The 27,065-nt window shown below is 41.9% G+C and overlaps 1 long non-coding RNA gene across 1 annotated transcript; it reads left to right on the top strand.

Moving 5' to 3' along the window:
• Window positions 1–5,934: 5,934 nt before the first annotated feature.
• On the top strand, window positions 5,935–18,247 carry LOC111940655 (uncharacterized). Its single transcript, XR_002869592.2, has 5 exons — window positions 5,935–6,089; window positions 11,582–11,689; window positions 14,157–14,281; window positions 15,963–16,060; window positions 17,932–18,247. It is a non-coding gene; the product is annotated as an uncharacterized LOC111940655 (long non-coding RNA).
• The last annotated feature ends 8,818 nt before the right edge of the window (window positions 18,248–27,065 follow it).

Here is a 27,065-nt window from a genome sequence, read left to right on the forward strand (position 1 = left end):
TGTGTTCCCATAAACTCTACAGACACAATATGAAGGATTGTGGCCAAGGCTGAGTGAGTATTTTTAGTTGAAGTCTAAACCCACTTGAACCAGTTGCATTCAAATTAGCCAGTTCACCATGTATTTTCTGGTTCAAGGCTTCACTGCAGCGATGGGATAAGGGAGTAGTTTTCTCCTGGATGCTTTTTCTCCAGCCACTCCCTCACCACAGCTGTCACTGTCACCATTGCTCTGTAATTCCACACATCAGTGCTCTGCATGGCAGAGGAGCAAAGAAGGCAGAACCAGGTTAGGGACTCCTGCCCAGGCTTTCTGCAGCCTGGCTGGCAGCATGAGCTGGGGGAGAGCTGATCCCTGTGGGGATCATGGGAGGGAGCAGCAGCACAAGGAAAACTCTGCACATCAGCAGAGCTCTCCCCCAGAGCCAGATAGGCTAGGGAAGCATCAAGGTTTTGCATGGCTGACATTTTCTGGTGGTTGAAAAATGAAAGCAAAGATTGAGAAAAGGATTTGTGGCAGTAGCAAGCTGAAAGCAAGCTGTGACAGAGGCAGAAGAGAGGAGGATGAAATGGCATGCTCAGAAGGAGAAGGGGAAGACGACAGACTCAGAAGAGGGAGCAAGGACAAAAAGGTGAACAGAAGGAGCAGGAAGCAAGAAAAAAAGGCTTATGCAGACTACCATATGATCACATTTGCCTGGATGGCATGGCAAAGCCTTCCGTGGAGATGTAGAATCCACGGGAAGGAGGAGAGTGAGTGAGAAGAGGCAGCAGGATCCTTCCTTTCCACAACTCTCCTCACACCTCTCCTCATTTACATAAGCACATTTAAATATGCCTCAAGTACACAGACATCTGTAGTACTCATTTCTTTCCACATCCCATGTTCCATCCCAGCACAATCCGCTCACATGACAACTGTCAGGCCACTCACATGCACCCGAGCTCCCAGGCACTGCCTCCTCTTTTGATCTGGTTTAATCACTAGTGAGTGTTGAGCCAGCAGCCTCTGAGAGAGCTCCTGTACATTCTTTGTGTGGACCCAGTCCACCAGAAACTGCTAAGCCAGGAGCCTCAGCAAGGCTGTGTCTTGGCATCCTCTGTGTCTGTCAGAGACCTGAAGCCAGGTATCTTCCCAAGACCCAGGTTAGCAAGCAACCTCTGTATCTCTGGAGGTCGTAAAGGGTCAAAACCAGGCAAGCAACCTCAAGGCCAGCTAGCCAGGGATGTTAGTGCTTGCCTTTGGCATCAACCTCAGCTTTGAAAGTCACAGGTACCACTAAAGGCTGTACATTTGCTAATGAGGCCTTGATACGCTAGTGACTTGTTTCTTAGCATCATCCCAGAAAATTAATATGTCAAAGGCCTGGAATAATCCCCAGAATATATTAGTGTGTATGTTTGTGTCTACATACCTCTGAATTGCTTGAGACCTGCAGCTAGTCTTGCTTTTATTGCAACAGACTGCTTGGCATGCTCATGCCTTTCTTTGGTCCTCTTTCACCCCTTTCCTCTTTTAAAGACTATCCCTCTAGATATGCTTGACTTTTAAGCTATTTCCCACATGCTGGTTCTGTGGTCTCTCATTATGATTTTTCTTTTTGCTTATTTTTTTTTATTTTGTCATTATATGCCAATGTTTGACACCTCTAATCCTTTCCTCTGTTCAGGACTTTGGGCACTGCAAAGGTGGGGCACTCTAGAAATCCCACTATTACTTATGGGAGCCATGCTGCTCTAAACAAAAATATGAAAAATGATACTCAGCAGACCTTGATTTTATTCCACCACATCATTAACTATAACTGTGAAATAGCAAAATGCATTAAAAATGGGATGTAGCAAAGAAGTTTACCAACAAGAGAAATGCTGACATTAGCCATAATTTCAGCTGAGACTTGAGTGAGGTAACTGGCAAAACATTCTGATTTATTTTGCACAGGGAAAATATGATCACTGCATATTTACAGCAATGACTGAAGGTAAGTACATTCTGTAAAGTGCTACTGAAATGTATTTCCTTCATTTCCTTGACATCAAAAGAAAGCAATGAATGCCTTAAACCACAGAAAATATTTATAATATGAAAGATAAATGGAGGTCACATTCATTTTCTGCAGCATGAAGAGTGGGCCATATTTTACTAGGTTCAGCTAGAGTTTATGGGAAATTATTCTGGTGGTTTTTCTCCTGGGCTGTGCAGCAGGCCACTTCCAGCTGGGCCCTACAGTGGTTGCCTCACAAGGATGACAATCTGGTATTACACCTCTGACAAGGATTGCTTGAGGAAGAAAAGCACAATGCTGGGCTGCTGAACGTTTTTCCTGAAGCAATTGACAATATTTTTTTCTGGATGGTACTCAGAACAACCTGGTTAAGCGAAAAGTTGTTCTTGCCCAGGTGGGGCAGAGGGGATGGACCTCTTAAAGATCCTTTCCAATCCAAGACATTTTATGACTCTATGATTATCACAAGAGAGTAAGTCTTGGCTCATTAAGTCATATACACATCGAGGAACAAGCGATGAGAGGAAAGACAATGCATCAGGTGCATACAAATTGCCACTCAGACTCTGAAAACTTAATGGCTTTAGTCACATTCCTCTCTACACTACATAAACACTCCAGCAAAACAACTTCAGGGACCTTGAATTACAATCAATAGATGTCAGGTACATGCTTGAAAATACTGTTACAAAGCAAACCCGGACTTCTTCTCTGTAGCAGATAAAGTCAGCCTTATGCAGCCAGTAAAACAAAACACAGACTTCACTATGTCAAGCCATGTCACACATTTCCCAGGATTTCAATGGCAATGGAATGTACTCGAACACAAAACTGAATCTTGAAATCACTGATTTTCTATTCACCTTCTTTCCAAACCTTACACAAAAGAAAAATTAAACAAAACAAATACAAAACGAAGAAACCCATGAGCAATCAAAAAAAACCTCCCACAACAACAACAACAGGACATCACCTGCAAATTAGAAGAGATTAAGATAGATTTCAGAAGAAAAAATAATTTTTTTTCTGTTAAACTGATGTTAACATTAGTTAAAATTAGGAGTTAAAATTAATCTCAGGTTAAATACATTCCCTCCCTTTGTGTCTACCTGAGAAAGAGCTATTGCATCATTTAGGATGGGTGCTTTTTAACACATTTTCTGCTGGAAAAGCTCTCCCTAATTTACACATACCTTTATCATGTGCAGCCAGCATAAAGTCCTTGTGATACACCTATGTGCTGAAGGTCTCAGCAGAAATGTAGGAGTGACTCAGAAAAATGCTGTAAGACGTCAGAAGAATTCTAAAGCAAAAACATCTAACCATTTTCTGAGTGAAAACTGTACCGTATGGCAATACCCAGCCAAAAATTTGGAGCAATATATCCAGGCATTTTTACTGACACATAGAACACTCCTGGCACCAAAATGCAGGTGAAACATTGTGGAAGATGAAGCTGGCTTGCAATTTTTAGGGCACTGTGGTGCAGCCCTCCTGAGCTGGGAGAGCACAGAAGTGCGCACGGGCTGTGCCAAGCTTGGGCAAGCCTGGCTCAGCCAAGCCCAGCTTCTATTCTGTGCTTCTCCATGAATGTCCACTAAAACACCCCAAGGAGAGCACTCCCTGGCCTGAGGAGCCCTGGATTCATGCACACTACCTGGAGGTGCAGCCAGAACAGCCAAACAACACTTCTTCGTGAGTTTGCCTTGGCCAAGAGTGAAAAGCGAACTGCAAAGAGAAGGGTAGGGTTTATTTTTCCCTTAAGAAAGGTCCTCAGGTATTTTAATACATTTTGGCTATATTTTTGCTTGCTGTTGCTTATAATAATCCCATGGAAGCTTGAAACTAGAGTATGTCTGATACCTGATATGTACTTTTTTCTTTTGATTACTGACAAATGCAGATTTATTATGGTAGGTCTGTAAGAAACACAGCTGTTCATAAAACTCTGTTTTTCCTTATACCAGCCCCTCCCCCTCCAAAAAAAAATTACATCTGCCTGGACTTTTTCAACATTTTGACCTTTTCCAAAAAGATGTGTGTCCAGGGACTAAAAATTCAAACAAAAAAATGTATTTTGGGAGGAGATGATACTTTATTTCTCCAAGATAACAAATATTTTGAGGAAGATTTGTGTTTCACTAGAAAGACTTTTCCCCAGTAAATATCTTGACAAAAATTTTTAATGGCATCTTTAACAAATAGTATTTAATGTGTGCTCCTTATTTACATTCAAACAAATTTAAGAAAACAGCACAGTGAATTTTGCAATTAAATGTAAACAAATGTAAGCTATGTTTTGAATCTGGAAAAACATTCTCAGAAAATGTAACTACCACTGTCCCAAAAGGTACATAAGGATGCTGATTTAGGTTAGGAAACAAAATTAGTTGCATTGCAAGGCAAAGCATTTCTTAAAATAAATTTTTTTGGAAAAAATAGAGGAAAAATTACCTTTTGATAAATCTTCTCTGCTTGAACATGATCAATTTTATACCACAAAGAAGAGTTCTTTTACACTTCCAAAGGCTCCTCTGAGCAACTGAGGTGTGACCACAGTGCAACAAATCAAATAGCATAGCTCAAGCCCACCACCTCACATGGGCTCTTTAATTTCTTGGCTCCCATATGCTGTGGAGCAGTTTATGAAAAATGTTGATTTCCTCTAAGAAATAAAATTCTTTCCACGGAGTTATTCAGTGATTTATTCTTTTCAGGTACCACAGAGAGTAGAATTATGCTGAGTTGAGATTTTGGTAGCGTTTGCTCTGAGGAGTGCAGGTGCAATTGGTCATAATTATGCTTAGAGGCTGTTCCATGTGGTTTCTCACCCAAGGTAGTAAATCAATTATGGCAGAGCAAGTCCAAGCCAATACCCTAAATGTTAACTACAGTATCAGGGACTCTCATGCTTGAAGCAATATGGCATCTTTACATCCCAAATAAATGGGTTGTGGAAGAGGACTAGGCTGTGGTTTCAAAGTAAAAAAGAGCAAACAATTTTTCAAATAAAGCAACATACAGTTGCATTAGTTTTTACTTTAATGTTTTTGAAGGGCTGTCATTCTTACACATTTTTAAAGCAAAATCACAAGCTTTTAAAATTGTATTTTTTTTTAAGCTGATGGACAAAGTAGCTTACCATCAAAATTCTGTCTTGGAAAAACTGTTTATTATAACAATGTTCTGGAAGAGAAGTGAGAGACAGGGTTTAATTTTATCACTCAAAAAATACTCATACTAGAAAGCAGAGATCCCACTTTGCCACTTGAAAAATCTTCCAGGGAGAAAAGCACATACTGCAAAACACTTTCAAGTGGCACAGCTGGATACTACCAGGAGTTACCACAAGTTCAAGGAGTCCTCTCATGACTTTTCTTACATCTTAGATTTGACCAGAGCAGAAACAATTTGAGATATGACTTGCAGGTCTAGTAGCCTGACAATCTTTTTGTTCTTCAGGATGGTATTGACGTGCACCAGCCAAAGTACCAAGGAGTTAAAAGACTGGCTCTGAGCTGCTCTCATAAACATTGCCTTCCCTTGAAACATACAAGGCACCAGGCAAACACTCCTGAGGATCTGACACTTAGGAACTGGATGATCAGGCACCTACAACTCACATAAGTACTTTGACTCATTGAAAATTCAGTCTCACTGAATATTTGCATCTACAGTTTTCTCCACACCTGCAAGCGTGCCAATAAAATTTGATGAGTGAAACATCCCTGGGAAGAAAAAAATGATATAGAAAGAAAAAAATATGGCATGGATAAAGCCAAATAATTTAGCTGTTGAATCAAACCCATCGTAGAAGGGTTTTTTTCACAGTGTTTCCCCAGCTACAATGTTTACCACTATGACATGTGTGTCATTCACTTACCTAGCAGGTACATGTAACACACAGTTGTGCCTGGCTGTTTCACAAGGCTACCCTGTCAATTAAGGCTCGAAGCTAAACCCAAATGGAAGAGGGGGAAATCAATGAGACCTGAATGTGCTTGCTTTCTGGATCACTAGATGAGATCAAAGGAGTTGAAGGATATTGGGGGGATACTGCCTGTGGTGGAACGTCACAGCACAAGTAAGCAAAGGAGGTTATGTCCAAATAGATTGCAAAGGGGGAAAACTAGGAGCATGTCTGTGGACACTGCAGTGTCTCAGCTGATGGGTGGCACCTTCTTGGAGTCCTGCTTGTCTCATACCCTTGAATAGTCACCCACAAGTGAAATATTAAAAATTAGGAACAGACCTAGCAGAAAAATAGAGCAGCACTAATAATGGCTGAGGAGCTGTTTTAAAGACCATGTTCTGGGGTCAGAGAGGTAAAAGGTTTTTCTTTTAAAAAAGTGATGGGAATTTATGCAAGCAAAAAATGTCAGCCTTAAGAGAGACACTACAGAAAGATATTATGAGCATTAGTACAGTTTTTCACTGGCACTATATTATACATATTATAGTGGAAAGTGTCTCCTGAGAACAGCAGACTGTATTTTTTCTTGTTCTGAAAAGCAAACAAAACAAGGGCAGAAAACTCACTATCAAGTAGAACCTGCACCCATACACTCTCAGTGACATGCCAAGTCCAATTTGATCTCAAAGGATTAATAAAGATGCATGATCACCAGGTAACTGAGTAGGAACAAAAACCACAGGGTTCTGCCACATGGAGTAAGCAAGCTGTCTCTTTCTTGCTTGCATTTGCCTCAGCAAATCCCGTAGAAGCCGAGCCTTGCCTTCACCACTCATCCCTTGCTCTCCCATTGACACCACTCTCTTCTGTTATGTTTCAGGAAACCAAACACTCATGCTACTGATGCACACTCCTGTGTTGACAAGGGTCTGCTTCAGTGCAAGAGTAGAGAAGGAAAAAGATTTCTCAAGATACAGACTGATTTTTTATGGTATCATGTCCAGAGCCAAAGACAAGAAATCTTTTAGATAGAATGACTTAATCACTTGTCCTCAGAAAAGCTTTTCTCGGTATGGACTTCAACCATTTTCTCTTCCATGGCCTCTCTACATATAATATATTGCTTATTTACCTGAATGCCACTTCTAAACAATAACTGTCAAGTATTAATATGGAATAAAATACTAAAATACTATTTATTTTTTTTTGAGGCAATTTGTATGGAAAGAGATCTTTAGTGAAGATATAAATTTACACATTTGTTATACTAATGTTCTAAAAGGTAAGCTGTTCCAGACTGGAAATAAAGTCAATACATCTGAGAAAAGTAATATACATTCAGCTATACAAACAGTTGTACAGTCTTCCCTCTCTATTGTCTCTCTTCAGTTCATTGAGACTCCCTGTGGAATTATGACTTTCTTTCCCTTCCAAATCAAAGAATTTTCTATTCAGCAATTTTCATTTTGAAGCCCATGGAGTGCACTTCATAGTCATTAAATGTTACAAGTAGTATTGGAAAAGGTTCAATGGACCATAGATCATTTATGAGCTTTTCTGTTACAGTATCAAAGTCTGAGAAAAACATTTGCTAATGTTATTTCCTGTTCTCTATTGTTGCTTCTCCGTGTCTGAACACCAAAATGCCTTGAAGAATGCAAATATTTAAACAGTTACAACAGAAAGACTTACCCAACCCATGAATTTTGAAAGAAATTCAGCATAAAAGTATCACTTTCAGTGTGTCAGTTCTACCACTCTGGTCTTCCCTAAACACACAGATTCCTTCTCACCACCTTGTTACCCTACAAGGGAACAGTCTCTCCTATTAAACACCTCACCAGACCTTTTCATGTCTGCAGTGTGCTTTTTTCCCAGAGTGGAAGGAGCCCAGCAGAAATGAGTCAGACATCTGCCAAGGCAAGTTTGATCAGGCCTTCTTTTTCTTGCAAAATGAAGTGCTTGGGCAGAACAAAAGAGGATCTACTTAAAAAAAAAAAAAAAATAAAAGAAACTTGGGTCATCTCAAGCTATGGAGAGATTAGAAATCAACCAAAATCAAGATAATAATTACTTAAAGAGGCAGCCTGCTTAAACAGAACTTCCTCAGTAGTTAATGCCGATGCCCTTCATTATTACTCCTGTGTGCCACCAAAGCCAGTACACACTGTGAGGTTGTCACTATGGACTCCGTGAAAATGATAGCCCTTCTCCCTTCAGGGACCAAAATCTCTGCATAGGGATGGGATTTGGCATTCATTAGCATAGTCTGTGTTGCCACTTGGTCTGCTTCCAGAGATGTTACATGGAAGGTCTGGGAGTCTGAAGGGATGCCAAGTTAGGAAAGCAATTGATGTCATTCATTCAAAAGTCCATTTGCTTTTCTTTCTGGTCAGGAAACTGGCTGACAAGAACTGGAGCTCCTCACTGTTGCTGCTGGATGCTGTCCAGTTTTTGTCCATATTTTGGAGGTGAAAGGATGACCTGTCTGGAGCATGCCTGGCAAGTTATCAGAGCTCCTTGTTCCTCCTTCCTTTCTTTCTTTGCTCTGAGGTCAGTACAGGGCATCAGCCATCCTGCACACCTTCTGCCAGGAGGCTTTCAGCACCATAAGCACAGCTCAGGCAAAGCTTGTTGTCATGGTTTAGAAAGGGTACTCCCCAGTTTAGTGCTTGCCCTGACACTTTCTGAAGCATGCTGCTGCTCCATCACTCCCCCCTCTTTCTGCAGTGGGATAGAGGAGAACTGGAGGTACAGTAAGTAAAGGCCACGGGAACAATTTACTGGAAACAGCAGTGAGATGAGAAAACAAACACTGACAGCAACAATATTCATAAAGAAGTGTACAAAAGACAGAGTGGTTCACTCACAAAAATGCTCACTGTACAGCTTGACCTGACCACAGCCACATCACTTTGACTGTTTCGTACGGTTGGCAATGGCATTATTCAACCTCTTCCTCTGGATTGGAACCAGCATTATTCAACTGCTCTTTCCAGCTTGGAAGCAGTGTTACTCCACCTCTCCTGCCATCATGTTTGCTTGATGGGAAGGAAACCCTTCTCCTTGGAAGAGACTCCCTTCCTGCTGTCCCTGGCAATGATGTTATGCGGTATAGAAAAATCTCTGGGTCCTAATCATGCTCTTCCTGGCTGCTGAAAAAATTGACTTTGTCCTGGCTGGAATCATCAAGATACCTGGCAAAAGCTCCAAGACATGTATTATTGCAGCTCATTAATGTAGTGATACCTGAAAATATAGGTGTATTGTTATCAAGGCTTCCCTGTCATGCCACTGAAGGTTGGTTGTGATTTTACAACAAATGTAATAGATTTGATACTGGGTACAGGTAATTCTGTGTGGTTTTCATTCTTATGGAGACACAAGGACCCAAATTTTCACATGCACAAGAAGTTCCTTCAATACCAAGGGCTTTTCTTTTTATTAGCAGGTATAGGCAGAAAAAAATCATAGTCTTGGTGGGGATTTTTCCTCCTACCTTAAAATGAAAGGGCAAGCAATGCAGTCCCAGTGAAACCAGACCTCAAAGAGCATAGTTCTCCATCTCATCACCACCATCTCAATATTTCATCAGTGCCACTGAGGCAGAAAAGATTAAAGTGTCAGCACCGTGTTCCTTTCTATAAAATGCAACTAAAACTGTTGTTAAATTACGTATCTCAAGGGAGATTTTCCAAGCTGCAAAAATAATTATTGTATTTTCCATTAGCAATACACCAGTAACTTGTCATCCAGGTACTTTGTACAGAAGGAGTGTATCTGAGGTATAATTTCCAGGAGATCACCATGGACTTGACATAGACAGCAAGTACTGGAAAGAAACTGTAAATTGTGTATTTCCAGCAGCCTACACGTGATGGGCACCCACCACAGCAGGAGTTAACTGCAATCTTTTGCAAAGTCACTGATGATAAAGAGAATTAAAGACTGACCTGGAAATGGGTGAATAAATAAAGGTGGTTATAAAAAAGCATGTGAAAATTACTAGAGACTTTAGGATTAATAGTTTTTAAATAGTCTGTAACATATTAAAATTGCTTGCAGAAAAAACATTTTCTTTCTGAGATGTACTTCGGAGCAAATTTTGAGGAAGGTATGAATAAAAGGCCTTGCATCAAAATCATCATTACACCACTCTGCACCACAGCCATTGCCCAAACCAGACAAAAGTAAGAGGAGAACCTCAAAAAAGCTGTCTTTGCCAGACCTTGAATAGCCTGTGTTTTACTAAGTACAAGTGGTGGAGTGAATTTGTTCTCCCCTTGCACCCAGAACACTGAGTTAGTCACAGTTTGCTTTGTGCAGCATGCAGAGAAGTCACAGAACCTCCTACCATCAAAACCCCTTTGTAATGAGTGATTAAAGACTTCACAGCAAGTCAAGGCTCCCACTGAACTACCACAGCATACCTGGGTGCTTCATTAGAACCATCCCAGTTGAACAAGGTTTTAGATGGGTGGCCACTTTGCTGATCACTAACGTAAATGTCACTCCCTGTGTAACATGAGCAGCTAGAAAGGAGAACTCAAGAATGGCTACTGAAAATCCATTACCTCTAAGAACTTTTCCACAGCTCTCTGTTTTCACCACTGTGTTAAACAGCAATTCAATCCCAGACAACAATACACATTTCTTTCACAGCAGTCATTGTGCCAGCAACACTCATATGTTGCGGAGCTGAACTTGCACTTATTCAGCAAAAGTAAAAGGAACAGAGCTTGCTTGAATAAACATGTTTAACATGCCATGGCATCAGCTGCTTGTTGCTGGGAGAGAAGAACTGAAATGATACATTTTTCATCCTCCACTAATCCTCTGCTGCAATGAATGACCTGTTAAACACCCATCAAAGCTGACAAGCCAGGAAGGCTGAGATTGTTCAGGTCGCTCTTGCAAGAGTGAACACTGTTAAGTTCAACAGACATTGGCTGCAGTGGCTTCTTAGTATGGTTGCAGAGAGATACTTGCTGCTAATTAACCTCTGACTGCACGTCTTATACCTCTAAATCGTGGCTGTGACTTTTTCAGGGAGGTGGGCTCTGTGACCTGAGAGGTCCTTCCACTCACAAGCTGTGACACTTGCACATCACTGCTTTGGAACGGTTTGTTTCCAGATAAATGAGACATGAAATCACATTAAGTCATCTCTGTTCTCTTTTCCCTTTTTGTATGTATGTTTTCCTCCTCTGATTAGACACACCCATCCCTGCTCTTTTCCAGGAACGCTGAAAATGGGAAAACAGCAACATTTGCCTCTTTTTCTGTTCACATGACCAGAATTTATTTTCCTCTGAAATACCATTCAACAAACGATCACAGCTCATGGAAACTTGTATAATTGAGTTCCCTGGGGTACTTCCAATATTAGTACTTAGAATATCTTAAGCCAGAAGCATGGATGTTTCTAGTTGAGGCATTAAGGACACTGAACTGTACCAAGTTAATTTCTGTTAAAAGAGCTCAAGGTCAAGAACTATCACTCGGAAGCATGGGATAGATGCAGACAGGTTTTTCTGTCTGTGGTTCAGTTCACCTGTGGGCTCTAACTGAACACTCAAACCCAGGATTAGCTGCTTTTGGTAGTGTTTTTCCAGGCTGGTTGTAAATAGCAGGATTATAACTTTGCTTTGGTTTGTTTTCAGTCAACAGTGATAGCAGAAATCATAGTGCAGACTAATCCAGCAGGAACTTCTCCCTGAAAATGTGCAAGCAAAAGTGACACACACAAATAATTTTCCATTATTGTATTGGTGAGTAAAGTTCATACTGTCTATTATCAAAACAAATCCTAATAGCACTCTGACTTCATCTTTGGGCAGCTCATAACATGGGAATTTGCCTAACAATCTTTCCTGAATAGCTGTGTTTTCTTCCTTTCTTCCTTTATACTATTCTAAAGGAAGAATTCTATTCTCCTTTTTATTTTTCTTTCAGTATTCACCCTCATTGATAGCTACATACTATTTTCCATTTTAAAAATTTTCAGCCCATATTCTTCTCTGTGTGATCATGAATCTGTAGTTTCTGAGGAAAATTCTGCTTGGTGATGATTTTTAGCAGGGTTGCTTCTCCAAAATTACTACCCAAGTTATTTCCCAGCACCTTGAGTCTTCATAGTGAAGGAAGAGGAAAAGGCAGATTACTGGCTTTTCTCTGTCACAAGCCAAAGTAGCAGGGTCTCAGTATGTCTGCTCTTTTTCCAGGAGATGGGTGAGAACACAAGAGAAGTAGAGAACAAAAGTGAGTTAAACTCTTCAATGAAGTCTGGCATCCACAGATTTTTCCTTCTTCATCTTTCATATGACATTCATTACCACTCGTGGCTGCTCCTTTTGTTGCATCTAGTCACAGGCTAAACCTATTGTCCTTTTCTGACCACAGCTTATTCACCCTGCTGCCCATGACAAGGGGTGCCAGGCAGTGGGTCATTATAACCATTCTAAGAAGGAGTTTTAAACTGATGGGTAGATCCAATTAGAAAACCTGTATTCAAATGGCTTCAGAAGAGCAGGAAGCTTGTTATTTTCTGAACAAAATTTTAAATTAAACAAAGCAGGCAATGTGTTTGTTGTCTTCTCATGAATGCAGAAAGTGTCTCACTACATGACATTCTCAGGTTATAGTTTTGCAGAATTGCAGACTATTTCTGCTCATGGTTACTGCTTGAAAAATTAGGTTTGGAGGAATTTTAATTTCTTCCCACATCCGGGTGTCTCCCTCCCTTTCACCCAAAATACACTTAACCCTAATGATTCTTTTTTTGAAAAAGTAGTGCCTTTTGTATTTACTAGAAAGTAACAATTGAATTTTTTATCCTTATGGTCATAGAATAAACTTTTTCTGTTCAAATTCACAAGTAAATTATTAACAGAGAAATTACCTAACAAAGGACAGAAAAATAAAAGTTGTGTCCGCAGGGTTTTTTCTTATTTCATTTGAGAAATACCTTCCTGATATCTATGAATAAACAGTTTCAAAACTCTTTTGTAAAGAAGAGTTAGAAGTGAGACACCTGACCTTTAAAAACACTCAGCTTGAAACAAAAGTTACAGCGTCTAGAAGCCAGAAGTAAAAAAAAAAAAAAAAGTATCGTAATGCCAGGTGATGGATAAACATATTCCAATGTGGATTTAAATTGTCATGCCATGCCAATATGCTGTCAGTCCTGAAAGATTAGTCTGGCATTGTAAAGATTTTCATCCAACAAAAGTACTGAGAAGTTAAAAGTATGCTGTCTAGTTTTATATCAACACAATGTAGAGTTATATTAAGTAAATATGAAGAAAATTGTATAAGAGGTATAACTATTGACATGGAGGTTTAGAAACAACAAAGAGAGCCTTTTAAAATGTCATTGCATTCAGATAAGAAAACGTATCTTTTATCACTTTAGCAAAAGGGGGAGCAGCCCTCAAAGTACAGTTTCCAAGAAAAACAGACATTAACTCACAGGGAAGAGAAATTTCACCTTTTCACCAGCTTAATCCACACATGTTTTAGGGACACCTGATACTTTTATTTATGTGTTTCATATCCTATTCCCTTACAAACTTTTTGTTAGCTTAAGTAGCACAGCCTGTAAAGGTAGCAGAACTGGCACAATAAAGGCCCTGACACTAAGCAGCCCAAACACGGTTAATGAGTGGCAAACACAGCAGAGGGGACAGCCAGGGCAACCCCAGCCCTGGTCCCCAGCTGTGAGCTTCCCTGCTGGCAGGGGTGCAGGCCAGAGGAGATCCCACAGGAGATTCCCACTCCCCTGCCCACCCATCTCTGAGGCCGAATAATGCTGGGAGGGACTGGCCAAAAACGAGATTATTGTCTCAGGAAGCTCGGCATGGAAAGCCAAATTTTTCATGCTAGTCATGAGCTAAGACACTTCAGCATCTTCCCCCAGAAGTATGTGTTGCACTGCAACAGCTTGGGGAAATGCTGGAAGGGGAGACTTGGAAGTTTTTGTGAGTCTGAGAGTAAACATGTACAGAAAATGGGAAACAAAAGTAAGTGTGAGGAAACATGTGATGAACTCCAGTTGCTGCCATTCCACACTTTCATCTTGAAGTGGTGTTAATGATGTTCAATGACCAACCATGTGAGAAATGCATCTTTGTAGCTGGAGCACAAAACTGAGGGCCAGGAAATCCTCAGTCCTACACCAGGACCCTGAGATGGATCAATTTGTGACTTTGGCTGGCTCAATTAGACTTCCTTTCTCAGCATGTTTGCTTCAACCAGAGAGCTCAGTGATGATCACATCTTGTGGAGAAACAACTTGTCCAATCCATATCAGGGCAGCTGAGGGGAACAAACGGCATCGTGACTCACCACTGAGCAGAGAGCAGGTATGTCTTGCCCTCAGTCCCTGGGACTGATCCTGGGACACTGAAATCTACAGGGACCCAAAAGCAGGGCAGAAAAGAAAAGCATCTCTCTCCAGAGCCCTTGCAAGCTTTGGTGGAGCTGATCCCAGTCTGAATGCAGGTCACGCATTACAGCAATCTGTGCTCCATTAGATGCTCAGTGCATGAAAAACAGCCTGAGCTACCTCAGAGAAATTCTTAGTGTACAAAGCACAGAGAGCATCAGCCCTGGGCCTCACCAGGGCAGCTACTGCTCGCTGTGTGTCCTTCTGTGCCAAAGGATAGAAGTAGAACAAGCACTAAATGCCACTCTGGACCTGCAGCTCTAGGAATACTGTCTGTGAATTTAGCTCTGCATTCTGAGAAACAAATCTCCATTTCAGCCACCTTCTCCCTGGTCAATTTTTTCTCTGTCTGCCTCCTTCCCTGTCTTCTTGCTTTATGCATGAATGGGGGAACACACAATAAAGTCAAAAATGCCCTGAGTGGGAGTGATGGTGGTTATTAGCTCTTCCTGTGCCCACGCCTGATCCTGGACAATGGGAAGGATCACCAAGCACAAACTTTGGCCAAGCTTTGCATGGAGCTTGCCTCTACTTCTGTTCCACTGGGCCACCATAACAGGGCCTCTGCTGCTGTCATCTTGACCCACCAGCACTGCAGCCCAGGAGATTCAAGGTGGGCATGAAGTGCCATACTTCCCTCCCTGTCTCCATGTTGCAGTTCTCCTTTCTCTTTTCAGGGAGAACCTCCAAAATTCAGTTCCTACCACTGCATCTCTAATAATTCCTGCAGGGGAGGAAGCCCCTCCGTATCTAAGTCCCCAAGTTGAATTCCTCAAGAATATTCCTGTTACACACCAGCTGTTCAGGCTATCACATGAGCAGCAGCCTCAACAGCAAGACCAAGGCCTGCAAGGGCAGAGGAAATGAGCGAAGTTCTCACCCTCCACAAGTAATCCTTCCAGACCATGGTGGAGGTTCAGTGGCTCCAGATGCTGTGGGAAGGTTTAAGAGCCACTCTGAGTTGTGTTCAGACAATGAATACCAGGCTGCAGTCTCTGATCTGCTGTGTTTGCAGTGCATTTATCTTTTGCAAGCATGGAATTCAATTCACTGCACTTTCAAAAATGTGTGTTTTAAATAACTCAACCCTAGAAATGTACATGTTCTCATAGTTTCACATCAGCTTTTTTCACAGCTGCTAAAAGCCTTCACACCCCCTTGCCTAGCCCACCTGTGTAAACACTACAAAAGTTGCTCTTTATGAAGCACAGGTAGAGTCTTGCGTCTTGATAATGTGCAAAAAAAAAGGGACAGAGAAGTCCTTTGCAACAGAGAGGGTTCTGCCCCATCCAAGCTGCTGTGCATTAGAGGGTAGCTTTTACACTTCTCTTATAAATTACATTTGTTTAGAAGTATTGCAGGGGACATGCTTGACATTTCAGACCAAACTAATTATTTCAGAGCCTCTTTAAATGCTTTCTGATTAAATGGTATTCCAGAGGGAAACAGATATGCAACTCATTTCCCTTATTCTGTGTTCCCGTTCTGTGCTGAGCAACACTTTTGCATACAAATGCTCCTGTTGATTTCAAAAAGCTTAAGCATATAAGAATATATTCAACACGAATCAAAGGCATTCCTCCTATTTTTCTTTCTAGGTTCAATGAGAGAATGGACATGAATGCAGTGAAACTGGAAAAAGAGCATCACGCTTCTGGGAGAAGTTTCATGGGTGTGATCTGGAAGATGGTCTGAGGTACATCTAAGTACAAGGTCTCCTAATCAGTTCTTCCAGGGTAGGCTCTCAAATTTATTGATTAGTGTTACACATTTGGGATTTACCAGCTTTATGTGCTGTGAACAGGCCTGCTGAAGAGGAACAGCGTGTTACTTGTGGAAATTTAAACCACCAAGCATGTCGGTAAAAGTGTGTCTTCTCCAGAAAGAAGACAAAGTCCCTTTCATGCCACTCCATGGCAGAAATCCTTTCCATAACAACTTGCCACAAAAATGACGATGAAAACTCACTGTCCTTTCATCTTACACCTCATTCTTTATTTCAGAGAAGTCTGGTTCAACAAAACACTGTTCTCTGCAGCAAAACAATTCTGGAGTCACACCACAGCCCCTTAAAGAGCTTTCTGGCAGAGAGTTCATGCACTGTCTTTGGCCTATGTCCAGCAACCTTAACAGGCTTTTTGTGCTCAGGTTTGCTCATGCTTGGTAATGAGAAGACAAATAACTGTCCCAAAGCAGAGCTGCTATTCATCTCCTGTTCCACCTCAAACCCAACCCAGCACCCAAATCTCTCATGCCTGGCTTCTCCACATCACCCATGGGCTGCACGTGGCAAGAGGGTGCTCAGACCCTGAACTGGGAGTTAAAGAAAGTCTATGCAACTTGCTTCCTGCATTGCATGACTGAATCCAAAGGTTTAAAACAGGTTTATTACTATCCAGCTGTATTTTAGATACCACCTTGAGACCAAGAAATTCAACTTGTCTCTTTAGCCAGAGGCAAAAATACTTTAAATGCTATTGCAGAAGAATGTAAAAAAAATTAATTATGGGGAAAATCATGTCTAGCAGGCTTGCTTGTAGGTCTTGTTTAACCAAAGAAAGCAAGCTGTGTCAAGCAACGTACGAGACAGCGTGTTTTAACAACTGCAGACTGGAATGTTACTTTGCCCATGTCATGTTCCAGGACAGTGAGCAAAAGGAGTGAATGTTAATACATCACATTCATTTCTACCCACTTTCTACCCAACTAAGGGGAAAGAAAAGCAATTCGAGCCATAGTCTAGACATCTCCTTCCCTTTATGAGTCCTGGAATCACTGAGGCCTTTTTGCAGAGAAAGGTACATAGCACTGTTTAGAAGTGAAGTTTTTCAGACAGATGTGAGGAGTCACAAGTCAGAGCCTGCCTACACTGTGAGTGTAAGGGTATTGTGATGTTTTACAGTACTCAGAAGCTATTGAGTGATGCAGTGACCCGAGCTGCTTGGATGCATTTGTGGATAGGAAAAAATGCTGGACATATGCCCATTCTTACTTCTTCCTTTCTAATGCATAAGGAAGTCCTGAACACTTTTGCCAGGGAGAGTTGTAGGGCAATTTTCCAGTTTGTTGTGCTCTTCACATTAAGAAAACGTTTTGCACTTTACAGAAGAGTCTGTAAACAGCAACTGAAGTGCTGATTACTAGTGATAATTGGTAGCACAGAGGGTGAAACTGGGTTAATCTGAAACTCTCTAGGCATTTTTAGTATCATTCATACATATGAAAAAGAAAATACATCTAGGTAATGAAACAGCACAGTTGTACCTTCAGCTGCTGGCCAACAGTGGTGCTAACTGACTTTTCTGAAGTTCTCAGGAGGATTGACAAGGAAATCAGGGCAAGAATCACTTGGCAGCCTCAAGAGTCCCAGGGTTAAAAAAGAAAAGCCATGGAAAGTCAACCTGTAAACAGTTTCAGTTTCTCCTAATACATTGGAAAGAAATAGCTTTCAGAAAATGTCTTTGACATGATGGTATATGTGGCTATATCTAGCTATATCTAGCATGATGATCACTTACTTTCTCCTGATTAGAACCCACCTTTCCTCTCTGTCTGTTCTTTTTGAAGCACTGCAGGGACTGGCCCAGGTCTGTCAGAGAAAACAGCCACACTCCATTTGTGGTGTGTTTTTCACAGCAGAGTCCTCCCATAGCCAGCACACACTTCAAGTGACAGGATTTCACCCTCAGCCTTCGGCAAACTGAAGGCATACATGTTGCTTGTATAAAACCTTCCATTTTCCCCACCCACATTTACAATGGCACTTGCAGAAGAGAAATAACAAAATGAAGCAGGAGCACCTGTTCCTAGAGGAAGAAGTTGTAACTGCCTGTTATAAACCAATCAAGATAATTTAAATAAATGAACTTGTTGTAACTAGTAACAATGATTAGTCAGCCTATTTTTATGGTCTGTATTTAACATCAGTCTTAACTGCACTGTGTAACTTTAAAATAAAATCCTGTCTTGGTTTTATAGACTCAGTTGTATTTATGCTAAAAGGCAGGTAGGTGAAAAGGAGTATCCCTTGCTATTCTTTAACTAGGGTGCTTACTCAGCTCTGCTGCAGGCATTTCTGAGGCATATCAGCAGCTAAAGAGCTTCGGTGACTGAGACCTCCTTTGTGCATTTCCTTTATTCCTGCATATGCACACCAGGAATACGCTACAGGACAGAGTGTCCCTAATGTCCCTGTTTGCTGAAGTTGTTGCTGGTTTTTTTATATCAGTGCTCTTTTTGAGCTTGGTCTCAGGTTGCACATGTCAACAGTATTATATTTGCAGCAGGTTATTTAACAGGGTCTCTTCACCACTGGTATTCTGCAAGCCAGGAAGCAACTGGGTGAAAAGTACAACATGTATCTCTGCCCCCTCAGAGTCCTTGAAAACACACACCAGTAGGATGTTTTCCTGTCCTACTTTATCTCGAGTCTTCTTTGCATCACACACACACACAGACACTCACACACAGGCACACACACAGACACACACACAGACACAGACACTCACACACAGACACACACACAGACACTCACACACAGACACCGACACGCACAGACCTAGAATGTGGACTATTAAGAGTGAAGCTGTGAAATCCTCCACTCCTACGGTTAACGAGCTCCTGTTAAAATCAGAGGCGTCATCTAGTGGGCATTGGGAGAAGTAGGGATGCGGCAGGCCGCTGGTGGCTGCTCCGGGAGGGCGTAAGCAGTGGGTCGGAGCAGGGATGCAGGCAGCACCGCTCTGCGGCCAGCGGAGGAGGGCAGCGAGGACGGAGGGTGGCGGTCACATCCATCCCAAACACCGGGAGCTGCCGCAGAACGGGCCCGATTCTCTGATTTGAACTGCGAGTGTGGTAAGGAGTCAGCCCCGATTCACATCTGATGTAAGACTGAGAACAGATGAATTGGGGGGAAAAAAGACACCCACCAGATTTGGATGGTGTCTTCAAAAAGAATGTAAGAGAGGAAAACACTATTCTCCATGGTAGCTGGGAATTCGTGGTTTGTTGTTTTATGAATGCACAAATGGTGAGCGGATGCAGAGAAAGCAGCGCTTCTCGGGGTAGATCATCACCTAAGCAAACTACTTAACTTTGGAAGAAAAGTCATCAGTCTTTTCAGTGTTTGTGCAGAGTAAACGGTGGCTTCATTTGCAGCTATATATTGTCTTTCCAGTCTGTGTCCCCTCAAGCATCACGGCATCATTATTCATAATACAGTTATATTGGATGGCAGTAGCAGAAGTTGTTTTAAAACTGGCCAAAGATCATCGTAGGATTCAGACAGCTGTGCTTTCAGCTCTCAGTTATCAGCAGAGGGAAGCAGTCTGTCTGTTCCCAAATTTGAGCTTCATTACAGCAGCAAGCAAAGCTGATTGTGATGTTAATCACCATGAGAAAATGCCTCTGTAAAGAAGGGGATGCGGGCTGTAAGCTGGCATTACATGTAATTACTGTGCCCCTGCATAAAACATGAGTTTTAAGCAGCCGTGTGGATGCCATCAGGCTGGGAACGTGTCTGCAGTGCTCACACAGGCCAGTCCGTGAGCTCCTGGTTCACAAAAACAGCTGTGAAGGGTCAGGGCAAACTCACTGGGCAAGAGTACTAGAAAGAGATGCAGTTAGCAGTTCCACCCTGCAAATTGTGCCTTCATGTATTCTCATGACCCATGCCCATTCACATGGAGGCACTCTATTTGCTAAAGTCAGATTATTTGTGATGTGTAGGAGGCTCACTCACACCTAGCATGAAAAGCTCATAGTGGGATGATAATAGAATGAACTCAAGTCCTACAGCCTCAGTTATAAGAGACATACATTATCAAATTTGTACCAGAGTAATACTACCAAACAGAAGAAAGTGTTTGTCAGGGAATAAGACAGGCATTTTAGTAGGCTTAAGGCTCAGTTGTGGCTCAGCTGCGGCTCAACTGAGCACAACTCAAGGAGTTGAGAAAGGTAGAATCAGCAGCCTTTGAGTGAGTAAACACTTTACCCAGAGTGTTACAAAGAAGTAGTTTAGGTCACTTAGAGAACCACTGTCAGAGATATTAGCAAAAATGGTTTTAATATGAATTTTTAAAAATGCAGATTCCCAAAATGCAGATTCCTAAAATTTGATGGCAACGTTTTGATGGTTTGATGGTTTAACAGTTTGATTAGTTCTATTACTTGCTACATGGATGAAACATAGAAAGTCACATTGAATTAGAATAAATTTAGACCAGAGACACAAAAGAGTTATGGAGACCCTTCCAGTAAGTCATGAAATTCAGAGTGGGCCTGTTATATTTTAAACTGCTGAAGGAACACAGGTACTGGTAGGTCCAGTCTTATTCTCAGACTTCAACAATGGTTTGACCTAAAGGATGCTGAGTGCATACATCACAGGGGGGAATAAAAGGCTTGCTAGGGAGTGTGTTAGTCAAGCAGCCTATAGGCAGCATACAGGTGGAAGCAGAGGAGCACCTTTTGGCCCAGCACAGAAGCCCTTGCAGTAGTGATGCCAAGATGATTTTTTACCTGTTTTTTTATAACTTTTATATATCCTTGGTATTCTTAGCATGCATACCTGTAATTTCTTAAGTCTGATAACTTAGCATAACTAGTGTTCTGTTAGGCCAGGAGACCAAACATCCTAAAGTCCTCATAGTAGGAAACCAGAAAACCCTGCACTATCTTGGGCAACCAAGGTCCACTCTAGAACATATCCTGTAATCTAGAGACTTGGCCCATCCAGGGGGGAATTTCTCAGGGGAATATCACACCATTCATCCAGGCCTTCCATTGGGGCATCTGTGTTAATTAATTTGTAAGGTCCATAAATTGTATAGGCGAACTGTCATGGGTGTGCACTGTGGCACATTCCACCTTGGGGAAATGGTGCACCCATAAGGATCCTGATTGAAATACCAAGGTAAAAAACCCTTATCCCTTAACCATGTCTGCCTCTCAATTTTTTAAGACCAGGAAATAGCAGCACTAGGAACCCACATAAAAGATATTAAGATATCTGTGATGAAGGCACTTGATGGATGAAATATATGGATGTGGGAAAACATGGCCAAGGAGAACTGGAAGGCAGTGTTGGAGGGTGGGCACATGTGAGGAATAAGTAGCTGTGAGACTAAAAAGGGGATAGAAATTTTAGGGTAGTAGCTATGAAGGGAATATGTGGTGCCTCAACCATGTACTGGCGAAGAAAGTGCTCATCAGCAGGGAACTCATTAACTGCTGCCATAGCAACTCCTCAAGCACATCTATGCAGTCAGGAAAGACAGCTCTTGGGAAGGTGGTTGTGCTCCTTCCTCTCTCTCACTGACCAGCAGCATTAGCCTTGTGTTGTACAGAAGACATGGGTTTCAAGTTTGTCTAATTTCAAGTCTGACATATCCCATCTCTGGCAGCTTGGCACTTGCCTGCTCTGTCAGCCAAGGCAGTGTGAGCACTGTGAGCAGGGGGAGCACCTGAGAGACAGATCCTGCTCTGGTGCTGACTGCCTGCAGAGCACAGAAGAGTCAGAGGTTCATCAACTCAGCTGGGATTTATTAGCTGCTAGGAGCATATCCACAGATGCCAACTACAAGCCCAAATTACTACAGTTTGTCAGTTCCTTTGCCTAGTTTGCTGGTGATCACTCCAAAGAGAACCACTAAATTTTCTGCTTCAAGTAGAGGAACTTGCAAAGGTGTGTGCCCCTAGCAAGGAACATGTGGGTATTTCAGGTTGGAGAGGGAAGCAGCAGGCTTAGATAGTCTCTGACAACATACAGAAGAGACTTTCAGGACCAGGAAGATGTCAAAGGAGCGACCATGAGGAGTTTATATATAACTCCTTATCTAGGCAGTAATAGGGCTTGAACAGCAGGGATGTTCTCCCAGCTATGTTATCACTGCACCTTAACTTGAACTTTTCCTGCACTTCAGACCTATTTAAATTTCTCTCCCTGTATCTTTCTAGTCCCATGCTGTGGCACCGTTAAAGCACAATTTGTGTTTACTATGGGAGAAATAAAGCAAGTAATCTTAGCCCACAGCCTGATACCTGTGCTAACAGACACAAAATTAAATTCCTAGCATAGATACTTAATTTGTGACCCTCTAATCTTTCTAGACAGATTATTTGCTACTCTTTTTCTGCTGGCCAGCTCACACAGGGAAGAATGAGGGTACCCTTCATGCCTTAATACAGTATGTGTGCATACAGCTTTCCTAGAAGTGCTTTTAAACACTTCCCAGTCTTTCACCCAGAAGGTGACCTGGCACACAGTCTCCCTCAAGAGCCCTCTAAGAGTTATTTTTGGGCACAAGACAGTTTAGCAGTCTAGCTCCATCTCTATACTTTGGTATTTATCATGTTTTGAGCAATTAACCTGTTTCTGAACGTAGCTCTGTAATAAAGAGCCTTCAGAGTTTATCCTTTTTCTGCTAAGGCTACTCCAGCTTTACAAAGTGAAGTATGGAAGAGGGATTTGTCTTGTCAGACTCCTCCAAGAAATGTAGAAAGCTGTAGAAAAGAAAGTGGCTTCAGCAATTCCTGTATCCTACAAGAAAAGGATGTTCAGGAAAGCGAGTAGAAAGCTGAGAGCAAAAAGAGGATGCTCTGTACACTGAAAAGGAGTCCACAAATCAATATTTAGGCTTTTCAAATTTTGTTTTAAACTTAAGCACCAATACACCCTCCTGTTATCACTTTAAGTCTTCCATGAGACCGTAAGACTTCTGCTGAGATGTTCAAGTTCTCCACAGAAGGAGTCAAATATTGTGTTTCCAGACTGCCTACAGATTCAGAAGGAATTGGAAGGTGGTGTAAAAATGTAAAAGTCATTAAAATCCTGCCTGTCTCTGAAACCAGTAGAAGTAGGTTGGACTTAGCTGAAATGCTTTTTTGGCTAAACCAAGCCATGGGAGGAAGGTTAACATTATCACTTCCAATGAAGAGCTGCCTGGCAAGACATAAATACTGGTGTGCTCTTGTGTAGTGTGCATCTGTTGTGGGCACTGGCAAATGCTGTATTTAAACACCTTCTGGGGTGGGAATGTGAACAGTGGGAAGCCCCTGCACGTGGCCAGCAAGGATCCTTGCCAAAGCTAGATATGGAAATGTAAATTGTTTACTTGGGAGCTCCTGAAAAGTTTATTCTCTTTCATTCTGTGAAATGGCACAAACCTATGGATGCTAGCTTTGGAACAGGCTGCAGAGAGCTGCAGAAACTGCAGGCCCATGGCCTCTCAGTCCTGCCTGAGAAGCTAGTCTGAGAACTTCATAAGAGGATTTCAAAACAATCCTCAGAGACAGAAAACAACTGCCAGGTGCTGTTTGTCTGTCCTCTTGTTTTCCTTGCAGGAGAGAGTCAGGAGGGTGGTGTGCCCCACTGACCAATGATGGTGATGTAGCACTTTGTTAACCAACAAGAGTTTCCTTTCTGTACTTTTCCAAGTATCTGTCTATAAGACAAACCTAGAGCAATAAACTAGAGAGATTCTTGTGTTATGACTCCCTTGAGAGTCCGTGTTGTTCTTTATCGCCGTTCCCAATCAGAACAACACAAACCCTAAATGCTGGCCAGTGGTCATTTACATTTCCCTCTTGACAACAACTGACCACAGCAACATTTCCTTGGAGCAGGTGTATGTTCATGTGTAGCATGAATCACTGCAGGACTTCCCAGCTCCAGCCTGGACATTCTTGAGAACTTTCATCAAAGCAAGGACTGATGGTAGCCTCATAACAGTTATTTCACAAATCTGTCCTTTTGGAAGTTTTGACATGCTGATACACTGCAGCTAATTTGCATTTACTTTATTGATAATATCTTCAAATAATATTTCCCCATTTTAAAACCTGAGCCCTTTGTGATTAAATTTATTTGATAACAACATTGCCTCATAAGTGGGAAGGTAAAACAATCTGGGAATGAAACATTGTATAGGGCTCTTGGAGGCTGACATCTGAATGTACTTAGTGGAGAGGAAACTTTTCTTTTTTTTTTTTTTACTTTCGTTTCTTGCTTCTTTTATCCTTAAGCTCAGTAATAAACTAGCACTCTATGGTTAAAAAGTCAGGAGAACAGATGTATGCTACAAGTGTATCAGGATCTGTACTTCAGCTATGGCGTGTAAATTATAAGGAAGTCCTTCCAAGAAACTTTGAGAGTGTCTAGCTAGCTTTCATTGCAATTATATTGCAACAGAAAAGATGATGATGATGATGACTTTTATTAGTATTAGTATTAGTATTAGTATTACTAGTATTCCAGTCACTTGATTGCACTGAAGTAAGCACATCAGTCAAAGTTCATTCTGGGTTCACTCTTCAGCTTATTGCTTTTAAGGTGAGTCCTGAAGACATTTCACTGAGCACTGCACACTTTCCAGTCAGCTCCAAGCCACACTTCTTATCAGGGGCCTGGCTGGACTCTGCTAACTCTGCTAACCATTTGAAGGCATGAAGCATCATGCAATAAATGTTGAGGATTTTGGTGTTAGCAACCACATGCTAAAGTGATTTTGCATGGCTCTTTTCTTATCCCTGGCTTACCCTTCACTTTTTTCATGTGCATGTCCCTTTTGAGAGGGAACATGTCTATTGAGTACAGCATGTGGAGGCTTGCTTTTATTACATTTGGTTAAGGTTACTTTGCCACCCTTTGAGGGTGTGGGTTAGCAGTGAAATGAGAGAGTTGAAATGCTGGGTGTCTGGATATGGCTCTGTCCCCAGGTGTAGTGCTGTGCTGTGCAGACTGTGAGATCAACCTCCACACCTCACTGAAGCCTCTGGTGAGGCATTCTTGACACCAGCTGTGAATGATATAGGATAAGAGATCTGTTCTAAACCCTACTACAGCCTGCTCCATCCTGTTGTCCCAGCAAAGCCACCCTAAAGTCCCTGATCTCCCCTCAAGCTGCTGATGAATCTCCTCTTGGGATGGGAGCTCCTACTCTCCTTATGAAATGTTGAGTTATTAAAGCAAAAGAGGATATGTTTATCAGTGAAGTCCCTCAATCTTAACAAGGTGTCTCTATCCTCGGCAGGAGGCTGTAAAGGAGAAACCAAAGAAGCAAACAAGCTTTCCCAAAGCACATCCCACAGGGAGGTGTCTCCTGTTGGGCAGGACACAGCACACCGTGCTGCCTCTGCCTAGGGCAAATATCACTGCTCTGGAAATCTGTGTATGTGCTGGGTGAACTGTGAGGGTCTTGCATCACTTTGTCAATACAGATAGAGGTGAGGATGTTTTAAGAATATATTAATCTCCCTGTGTTCCTATCCAGCAGGAAGAAGTAGCCATCAGGCTGCTGTCTGGCAAGCAGACACTCTTACAGAGCAGCTGCTGATTCACCCTTTCCTCTCCACACACAGAAGTCAGCACATTTTCCAGGCCTTGGATAAAGATTTCATGGCACCCAGGCTCCTGACACCAGAGCCTGGTGTCAGGAGCCCATCAAACTGCTCTTGTTTGTGAAGTGCTCTTCTCCCACCTTTCAGGTGAGGGCTGGAGAGAAAAGTTTCACTAGCAACTTTGGTGGGAACCAAACTGAGCACTCAGGTCACTTCAGAGCCCCACACACTGACCCATATGTCTGGGAGCTCTTGCCTTTTCCAAACTCCCCATAGCAGAAAGACAAAGGACCAGCCCACAAACTCACCATGGAGTTGTCTGCATCAGAGACAGGAATCCTGCTTGTATGGGATGCTGTCCTGCAGCCTGCAAAAACCAGGCTGAAATATGGAAGACATCTCTTTGTTATCTAAGCCAAGTTTTACACAGTCTACCCAAATCTGGAATGAATAGTAACAGATGTTGACCCTGGATGGCTCCCTAAGATGCAACCCTTCTCTTGATAATTTTTTTCTTAAGAAGATGTAACACATCTTGATGCTGTCATGCATTATCATACTAGATCCTCTTTGTCTTCCAGGCCCATGAATTTGAACTCTTCAGCTGGCAGAGACCAAAGGAGGGCATTTCCAGCTCCTTCAAAATTGCTCTGCCCTTTTCTTAGCAGCAGATGCCCTGTTATGTACCTCTCAGTAAGTCTAACTAGTCACTTGTCTCCCTGTCAAACCAAGGAGTTGCCAAACAGAGCTGGAAATTATGTTAGTGTCCACATCAGTGACACATCTTGTTCAGCAATTTAAAATCTAGAAGAATTTAATAAGTGGATATTTTCAATATCAGTGTTCTCTAATGATGACTTGGCAGAAGTCAAGATGACTTTGTTTTACATGCAGGTACTGTCACCTGGATTTGCTGAACACAGGATTTTCAGCTTTTCTTTTGGTCAAAGCATCAGTCTCGTTATTCGCTGTGTCTTGTTTTCATAGACATTTTCAGCAGCAAGATGCTGTGGATGGCACAGCAGATGGTCTTCATTTTCTCTGAAGTTCAAATACAAGTTTCTGCATGTACCTCAGCTTTTTGCCTCGTGGTTTTAATCTCCCAAACACTGTAGTTGTATTTTCTTAACACAATAATATATTTCCTCTATATAAAACAAGGAGAGGATGGTTCAGAATAACCATAGGAAGGAATTAATCAGATCAGCTGCTTAATAAAATATCAGATATACAACTAAGGGTTTTTGGGGTTTTTGGTTGTGTGGGAGTTTTGTTTGTTTGTGGGTTTTTGGTTTTTTGGGGTTTTTTTTTTGTTTTGTGGGGTTGGGGTTTTTGTTTTTGTTTTGCTTTTTGCTCTGAAG

This window comes from Cyanistes caeruleus, chromosome Z (genome assembly GCF_971803275.1).
Source record: "Cyanistes caeruleus chromosome Z, bCyaCae1.hap1.1, whole genome shotgun sequence".
Taxonomy (NCBI): Eukaryota; Metazoa; Chordata; class Aves; order Passeriformes; family Paridae; genus Cyanistes; species Cyanistes caeruleus.